Below are 10,330 nucleotides of genomic sequence, written 5' to 3'. Positions count from 1 at the left end.
GCATGTATTCTCATCCCAAAAATATTAGATTTTAAAAGTGGGACTATAACTCACTTTTACAGATTTTTACTTCATCGGGAAGTAAGACTTGGCCACTGGTTGATTCACGAACCTATAACAATATATACATATATATCAAAGTATGTTCAAAATATATTTACAACACTTTTAATATATTTTGATGTTTTAAGTTTATTAAGTCAGCTGTCCTCGTTAGTAACCTACAACTAGTTGTCCACAGTTAGATGTACAGAAATAAATCGATAAATATTATCTTGAATCAATCCACGACCCAGTGTAAACATATCTCAGTATTGATCACAACTCAAACTATATATATTTTGGAATCAACCTCAACCCTGTATAGCTAACTCCAACATTCACATATAGAGTGTCTATGGTTGTTCCGAAATATATATAGATGTGTCGACATGATAGGTCGAAACATTGTATATGTGTCTATGGTATCTCAAGATTACATAATATACAATACAAGTTGATTAAGTTATGGTTGGAATAGATTTGTTACCAATTTTCACGTAGCTAAAATGAGAAAAATTATCCAATCATGTTTTACCCATAACTTCTTCATTTTAAATCCGTTTTGAGTGAATCGAATTGCTATGGTTTCATATTGAACTCTATTTTATGAATCTAAACAGAAAAAGTATAGGTTTATAGTCGGAAAAATAAGTTACAAGTCGTTTTTGTAAAGGTAGTCATTTCAGTTGAAAGAACGACGTCTAGATGACCATTTTAGAAAACATACTTCCACTTTGAGTTTAACCATAATTTTTGGATATAGTTTCATGTTCATAATAAAAATCATTTTCTCAGAATAACAACTTTTAAATCAAAGTTTATCATAGTTTTTAATTAACTAACCCAAAACAGCCCGCGGTGTTACTACGACGGCGTAAATCCGATTTTACGGTGTTTTTCGTGTTTCCAGATTTTAAATCATTAAGTTAGCATATCATATAGATATAGAACATGTGTTTAGTTGATTTTAAAAGTCAAGTTAGAAGGATTAACTTTTGTTTGCGAACAAGTTTAGAATTAACTAAACTATGTTCTAGTGATTACAAGTTTAAACCTTCGAATAAGATAGCTTTATATGTATGAATCAAATGATGTTATGAACATCATTACTACCTTAAGTTCCTTGGATAAACCTACTGGAAAAGAGAAAAATGGATCTAGCTTCAACGGATCCTTGGATGGCTCGAAGTTCTTGAAGCAGAATCATGACACGAAAACAAGTTCAAGTAAGATCATCACTTGAAATAAGATTGTTATAGTTATAGAAATTGAACCAAAGTTTTAATATGATTATTACCTTGTATTAGAATGATAACCTACTGTAAGAAACAAAGATTTCTTGAGGTTGGATGATCACCTTACAAGATTGGAAGTGAGCTAGCAAACTTGAAAGTATTCTTGATTTTATGTAACTAGAACTTGTAGAATTTATGAAGAACACTTAGAACTTGAAGATAGAACTTGAGAGAGATCAATTAGATGAAGAAAATTGAAGAATGAAAATGTTTGTAGGTGTTTTTGGTCGTTGGTGTATGGATTAGATATAAAGGATATGTAATTTTGTTTTCATGTAAATAAGTCATGAATGATTACTCATATTTTTGTAATTTTATGAGATATTTTATGCTAGTTGCCAAATGATGGTTCCCACATGTGTTAGGTGACTCACATGGGCTGCTAAGAGCTGATCATTGGAGTGTATATACCAATAGTACATACATCTAAAAGCTGTGTATTGTACGAGTACGAATACGGGTGCATACGAGTAGAATTGTTGATGAAACTGAATGAGGATGTAATTGTAAGCATTTTTGTTAAGTAGAAGTATTTTGATAAGTGTATTGAATTCTTTCAAAAGTGTATAAATACATATTAAAACACTACATGTATATACATTTTAACTGAGTCGTTAAGTCATCGTTAGTCGTTACATGTAAGTGTTGTTTTGAAACCTTTAGGTTAACGATCTTGTTAAATTTTGTTAACCCAATGTTTATAATATCAAATGAGATTTTAAATTATTATATTATCATGATATTATCATGTATGAATATCTATTAATATGATATATATATACATTAAATGTCTTTACAACGATAATCGTTACATATATGTCTCGTTTAAAATCATTAAGTTAGTAGTCTTGTTTTTACATATGTAGTTCATTGTTAATATACTTAATGATATGTTTACTTATCATAGTATCATGTTAACTATATATATATATCCATATATATGTCATCATATAGTTTTTACAAGTTTTAACGTTCGTGAATCACCGGTCAACTTGGGTGGTCAATTGTCTATATGAAACATATTTTAGTTAATCAAGTCTTAACAAGTTTGATTGCTTAACATTTTGGAAACATTTAATCATGTAAATATCAATCTCAATTAATATATATAAACATGGAAAAGTTCGGGTCACTACAGTACCTACCCGTTAAATAAATTTTGTCCCGAAATTTTAAACTGTTGAAGGTGTTGATGAATCTTCTAGAAATAGATGCGGGTATTTCTTCTTCATCTGATCTTCACGCTCCCAGGTGAACTCAGGTCCTCTACGAGCATTCCATCGAACCTTAACAATTGGTATCTTGTTTTGCTTAAGTCTTTTAACCTCACGATCCATTATTTCGACGGGTTCTTCGATGAATTGGAGTTTTTCGTTGATTTGGATTTCATCTAACGGAATAGTGAGATCTTCTTTAGCAAAACATTTCTTCAAATTCGAGACGTGGAAAGTGTTATGTACAGCCGTGAGTTGTTGAGGTAACTCAAGTCGGTAAGCTACTGGTCCGACACGATCAATAATCTTGAATGGTCCAATATACCTTGGATTTAATTTCCCTCGTTTACCAAATAGAACAACGCCTTTCCAAGGTGCAACTTTAAGCATGACCATCTCTCCAATTTCAAATTCTATATCTTTTCTTTTAATGTCAGCGTAGCTCTTTTGTAGACTTTGGGCAGTTTTCAACCGTTGTTGAATTTGGATGATCTTCTCGGTAGTTTCTTGTATAATCTCCGGACCCGTAATCTGTCTATCCCTTACTTCACTCCAACAAATTAGAGACCTGCACTTTCTACCATAAATTGCTTCAAACGGCGCCATCTCAATGCTTGAATGGTAGCTGTTGTTGTAGGAAAATTCTGCTAACGGTAGATGTCGATCCCAACTGTTTCCGAAATCAATAACACATGCTCGTAGCATGTCTTCAAGCTTTTGTATCGTTCTTTCGCTCTGCCCATTAGTTTGTGGATGATAGGCAGTACTCATGTCTAGACAAGTTCCTAATACTTGCTGTAATGTCTGCCAGAATCTTGAAATAAATCTGCCATCCCTATCAGAGATAATAGAGATAGGTATTCCAAGTCTGGAGACGACTTCCTTCAAATACAGTCGTGCTAACTTCTCCATCTTGTCATCTTCTCTTATTGGCAGGAAGTGTGCTGATTTGGTGAGACGATCAACTATTACCCAAATAGTATCAAAACCACTTGCAGTCCTTGGCAATTTAGTGATGAAATTCATGGTAATGTTTTCCAATTTCCATTCCGGGATTTCGGGTTGTTGAAGTAGACCTGATGGTTTCTGATGCTCAGCTTTCACCTTAGAACACGTCAAACATTCTCCTACGTACTTAGCAACATCGGCTTTCATACCTGAGACGACCCGAACCAATCCATAGGGACGAATACAATAACATATGATAACATTGCGAGGTACTTGACCTCTATATGATACATTTTACAAACGTTGCATTTATTCTTAAAAGGAAAACTATCATTACATCAATATTTGACATTTTCGTCTAACATTTCATAATATCCAAATGACCTAATCTGTCATTTACTTATTAATATTCTCTATTGAACTCCAATGACTCGAATGCAACGTCTTTGTATCATGGCTTAAAAGGTCCCAAGTAGTATCCTTAACATGAGCTAATGCACAGCGGAAGACTTAATTCATACCTGAGAATAACATGCTTTAAAATGTCAACATAAAGTTGGTGAGATATATAGGTTTGATGCTAGCAGCGTTATAACAATGGAACACAAGATTTCGTATATAAACATTTTAATAAAAATATTCTAAGTGGTTGAGCACTTGGTAACCATACTTAACATTTAATCACGTCGCATATTCCCTTTATTATGAAATCTTACTACACTGTACCAAGTGTAGTCACAAAACGAAGTACTGTGCAACCGTTGAATACTGGTCGTCCAGTCCGGTTGGGGTTGTCAGGCCCGATAGATCTATCAACAGGATTCGCGTTTACAATACCGCTGTAAATAACAGTTACCAAGCTACAGGGAAGTATGCCAGTGGTACAACTCAACGTAGAATATATTTTTCAGTTACTTGTGTCCATAACGTAAATCATTTATAAAAACAGCGCATGTATTATCAGCCCAAAAATATTTGAAGTTTAAAAGGGGACTATATACTCACTTTTGCCTTGAAGATATGTAATTTCGACTTGGTATCCGATTGATATCACGAACCTTAAGTTTAAAATGTAAAGTTGCTGGAAAGAAGTAGTAAAATAAATTTGAGAGAGTTCTTGCAAGTGTGTGTGAAAATTGAAAGTAAAATTTGGAAAATGAATGTGTAAAAATGAGTTAGAAATGGTGGTTATTTATAGGCTTGAAAATTTGGTTTTTAGTGAAAATATCTAAGATAAGTTAAAATATATTATGTCATGAATGACATATTACACCAATAATTGAAGATTTCTATTGGTATATACCAATAGTAAATACTTCTAGAAGCTGTGTATAGTACCCTAGATATACGTATAGGATTATTGAGGAAACGGAATGAGAATTCAAATATAACTATCTTTTGTAAATATACTTATATTGTTTTATGTATAAAAGCCCTTTAAAAGTGATTAAATACATTACTTATACGATATATGTATAAACATTATAGATCATAAGTATTTATATCAAATAACGTTACGTATGGTTATCGTTTTGAAAACTTAAGTTAGTAGTTTCAAAATATACTTATAACTTATTGTTATTAATACAAAATGAGGTATTAAAACATCCTTAGATCATGTTAAATATGTATATATACATATATATACACAAACGTATAATTATCATATATAATATAGTTCGTGATATCATCGGTCAAACCAGACGGTCAAACATTGTGTAAAACTCTTTTCAAAAACATAAGTCTCAACAATTTGGATTGCTTATCATGTTGGTAAGGTTTAATTTATGTAAATATTAATCTTATAAGTGTAAAACGATCGGAAAAATCCGGGTCGTTACAGTACCCACCCGTTAAAGAAATTTCGTCCCGAAATTTGGTAGAGGTTGTCATAAATAACAATAGGAATGTTTTCATGACGAATATGAGGTATTAATAGAGTTTTATCATTATTGGAAGATATGGATAAAACAATTCGATCTTGTGAAGCACACGAGTGAAGCTATCACAAAAGAATGAAATGAGTGAATATGAAATTGTTTTAACCGATGTCGAGATTAGGATTGATTTCCAGAATTTAAGGGATTTAAAGAAAATCTTATGTAATAAGATTTGGTTCTTCGATGATTTAGAAAACAGAATCTCCTTTGATTTAATGCGATAATCTGTTTCGATTTCTTTGTCGGATATTTCACTATAAATCCACCTCCTTCCCTTTCTTACTTCCATACCTCACATCTCTTACTCTTCCTCCTCTAATTCATACCTTAAGGTATCCTTTAAAATGCTTCATCCCGTTCTGATTTTTGTTATACTTCTAACTTTCATATCTTTCATATCTTTCATTCTTCTCTTTCATCTACCGCTAGAAGAATCTATTCACTTTTATGATTTTCTTGAAATTATAATGTTTCTAATTCTCCCGTGTCTTTACATCGCCATACGTATTGATATACACGGTTTGTAGTTTCTGGGTGGTTATTGGGTTTGATATCTTTCCTTATATTTCGATGCTCCTGCTTCTGTTTTCCATAATCATTGTCATCCATAGTTAATACTCTCTCCTATTTGCTGTAATCTATACCCCAATTTCTATTTTGGGACTTTGTCCCTTCGTTTCTTCTTCCCGTCCTTGAGTCAAGCGATCAATAGTTCGGAATTCGTAGGTATAAAATTCGGAATGAACATAGCTAATGCTCTAAGAAAGGAATGGTAATGGCACGATTTTGATTTGTCAAATTACCAGAATATCCAGGAAAATAGAACTATCAAGATGATTTCTTCTTAATACGTTTCGGAATTGGATAGAATGTAAAAGCCGTGTAACATGGCACATGATGACGGTACTGTGAATCATCATATTCCATTAGAAACTTAACATGACTTACTGTAATATAATGAAGTTGATCAAGTTTCATTATATTATACTAATTCATGCATCAGTTCCCAACACTGCTTCAGAACATTCCTATTTTAAACTAGAAGGATTTAGAAACTAACACAGTTTCCTTTATATTGTAACGCAGATATTACAGAGAGATAAATGATTTCAGATAAGGATAGTGGTGAAATATCTTCAGAAATATTGAGGATATTTATAATGAAAGATATGATAATATCTTGGAATTTCTAATGTCGGAGGATGATGATGAAGATTGACCCGTAAGGGTTTAGATTCAGAAGCAGGGTGTTTGCTACAGAATCGTCATAGTTCTTTATGTACAAGTTTAGTCCTTGTAACTTGTTCAGAGTCTCCTTCATGGTTTGCTCAATCCGGTTTTCAGTACCAATTTTCTATCGAGCGTTCCTAACACTTCCTTCTTTTATCATCAACTTTTGGTCATTAAGACCTTCTACAACATGCTGCTTCGTCATTATTTTCAAAGTTATCGGATCTGGGTCATTGGTTATCAAACCAAGATGGTTTAAGGAGAATTGTATTTTTAGATGATTAAACGCTGATGGTAATATGATGGAATATAAAAGGTTCTCCGGTAACGATGGCGAAAGAACAACGTACATATATATATCGAGATTGTAATAAGAGTAGTCTTACTGAGATATCGAAGTGGAGCTGTGACAAAATTAGTTAATTGAAAAGGAATCGCGTGATTGTTTTTGCTAATGGATGATAAGGAATTCGATGCGGATACGTTTTAACTATAACTTCGAGTTCGAAAATGTTCAGGTGCATAACTTTATGCATAAATCTTTCTTCCGTAGACGAGGTGCGGCTGGTTCAACTTCTCGATCGAGATGTTTTCAAGAATCATGAAAAGTTGTGAATGCAAATTGTAATCGTCAAGATACAAATGAGGTTTAAAATAGAATCAAGTGGCAAACTTGAAGGGTTGTTTAGTTTCATATGTAATAATCATCATTTTAACTCATTTTTAATTGTCCAAAGTTAGCAGTCCAATAGTCCGATTGTCCAATGGTTCAATAAATTCATATATGAACTAAATATATAATATTCGAATTACTTAATACGTATCGTGACCCGTGTACCGGTCTCGGTGTCGATCACAACTCAAAGTATACATATATTTTGGAATCAACTCCGACCCTGTATAGCCAACTCCCACCTTCACATATAGAGTGTCTATGGTTGTTCCGAAATATATATATAGATGGGTCAATATGATAAGTCGAAACCTTGTATACGTGTCCCGTTATTTAAAATGCGTAAAATAAATAAATATATATCATGACCCATTATACAACGTGTTGTCTCAGAATTAATCCGACGTGTTGTTGTACATGTGTCCCGACGGTATGTAAAGTACAGAAATTAAAATTGCAAGAATGTAAATTGCGATAAATTAAATATTAATCAGTTAGCTGGGAACAGTTAGCCGGAACAGTTAGCGTGTAATCCTATCACAATTTCAATTAATTAATTCATCTGTTTCTAACAATTTTTATTTTGCCAATGTTTCTTCATTATGCCACTTGTTGGATTCGGATAGGTAAAAATCCAAATATGAAATTTAAATGGAAATGGTTAATCTGGGGTGAACGGATACGTATATCGGTAATTGTAAGTAGGATAATAAATGATCGTTGAATCAGATTCGAAGAATGTGCAGTGTAACTTGTTAATGTGAATTCTAAATATTTCTTGGGTACTACCCACCCGTTAAAATATTTTCATCATTAACAGTTTGTACGAATGAAATTTTTAATTACAATCTTTATGAAAATATATTTGCATATATATTTTCTTCGGAGGTAACTATGAATTTAATGAGTCAATAAAATATTCAACTCATTTGATTTATCGTTATTACTAGATTACATAATCTCCAAAACATTAGAGATTACATAATCGTCATGTCGAACGAAGAACGATACGTAAAGAAGAGGTAATCGGTGTAGAATGATATGTAGAACAAAGATCATATTCGAAGTTCAGATGATGATGTTGAGGTACGTGGTGCGGATGTGATTGTTGGTGGTGGTAATGATACGATTGGTGTTGATGCTGATGATGTCGTTGACGTCGATGATGCTACTGGTACTGAAGATTGCGAGGTTGATGTTGTTAACGGTACTGGTTATGCTGCTGGTGCTGCTGCTGGTGTTTGTAACCTTCGCACCGTGTTCTCCAAAGCCGTCACACGAGCGCGAAGTTCGTTAATTTCTGCTAGTACACCAGGATGATTGGCGGTTGGAGTGAGCGAATGAACAAGATCCGAAATATGGGATAGGATATAATCGTGACGAGATACTCGAGAAATGAGAGAGAAAATGGTTTCTCGAACAGGTTCGCCGGTAAGTGCTTCAGGTTCGTCGCCAATGGGGCAATTCGGTGGGTGAAAGGGATCACCTTCTTCTTGTCTCCAATAATTTAGTATACTACGAACCCATCCCCAATTCATCCAGAATAGATGATGAGAAATTGGTTGATCCATTCCAGTGACGCTGCCTTCGGAGCCCGAATGGAAATCCATATCAGCGTAGCTGTCGGAGTCGGAGGAATTCGAACTGGACGCGGAGTTCATCTTATACAGTCGGGGAAATGAATTTTTGGTTTGGAATAGATTATAGGAGTTGGGTTTGGTATTCTTCAATACATAATTTACATATGTATTTATAATACTCAAAATCCCGTGAATTACGGAGAATCTTTGAAATTCTTCAGGCAATGTCTATAGCAACAGATACGCTAGGATACGAATTTTGTCTATACACTATCGATGCACCAAATGCAGTAAGACGTGTCTAGACTTAAGAATACTAAGCAGGCAATTCTTAAGGATGATAAGCAGATGATTTTCGACTAGATATGATAAGCAAAACTTTTGACATGTAGACACGGTCAAAGTCCAGACTCACTAATGCATCCTAACAACTACCAGTTAGACACACTAATGCAAGGCCTGGTTCGCTAAGACCAACGCTCTGATACCACATGAGACGACCCGAACCAATCCATAGGGACGAATACAATAACATATGATAACATTGCGAGGTACTTGACCTCTATATGATACATTTTACAAACGTTGCATTTATTCTTAAAAGGAAAACTATCATTACATCAATATTTGACATTTTCGTCTAACATTTCATAATATCCAAATGACCTAATCTGTCATTTACTTATTAATATTCTCTATTGAACTCCAATGACTCGAATGCAACGTCTTTGTATCATGGCTTAAAAGGTCCCAAGTAGTATCCTTAACATGAGCTAATGCACAGCGGAAGACTTAATTCATACCTGAGAATAACATGCTTTAAAATGTCAACATAAAGTTGGTGAGATATATAGGTTTGATGCTAGCAGCGTTATAACAATGGAACACAAGATTTCGTATATAAACATTTTAATAAAAATATTCTAAGTGGTTGAGCACTTGGTAACCATACTTAACATTTAATCACGTCGCATATTCCCTTTATTATGAAATCTTACTACACTGTACCAAGTGTAGTCACAAAATGAAGTACTGTGCAACCGTTGAATACTGGTCGTCCAGTCCGGTTGGGGTTGTCAGGCCCGATAGATCTATCAACAGGATTCGCGTTTACAATACCGCTGTAAATAACAGTTACCAAGCTACATGGAAGTATGCCAGTGGTACAACTCAACGTAGAATATATTTTTCAGTTACTTGTGTCCATAACGTAAATCATTTATAAAAACAGCGCATGTATTATCAGCCCAAAAATATTTGAAGTTTAAAAGGGGACTATATACTCACTTTTGCCTTGAAGATATGTAATTTCGACTTGGTATCCGATTGATATCACGAACCTTAAGTTTAAAATGTAAAGTTGCTGGAAAGAAGTAGTAAAATAAATTTGAGAGAGTTCTTGCAAGTG

Source organism: Rutidosis leptorrhynchoides, chromosome 5, assembly GCF_046630445.1.
Source record: "Rutidosis leptorrhynchoides isolate AG116_Rl617_1_P2 chromosome 5, CSIRO_AGI_Rlap_v1, whole genome shotgun sequence".
In the NCBI taxonomy this organism is placed as follows: Eukaryota; Viridiplantae; Streptophyta; class Magnoliopsida; order Asterales; family Asteraceae; genus Rutidosis; species Rutidosis leptorrhynchoides.
This window is presented reverse-complemented; position numbering follows the sequence as displayed.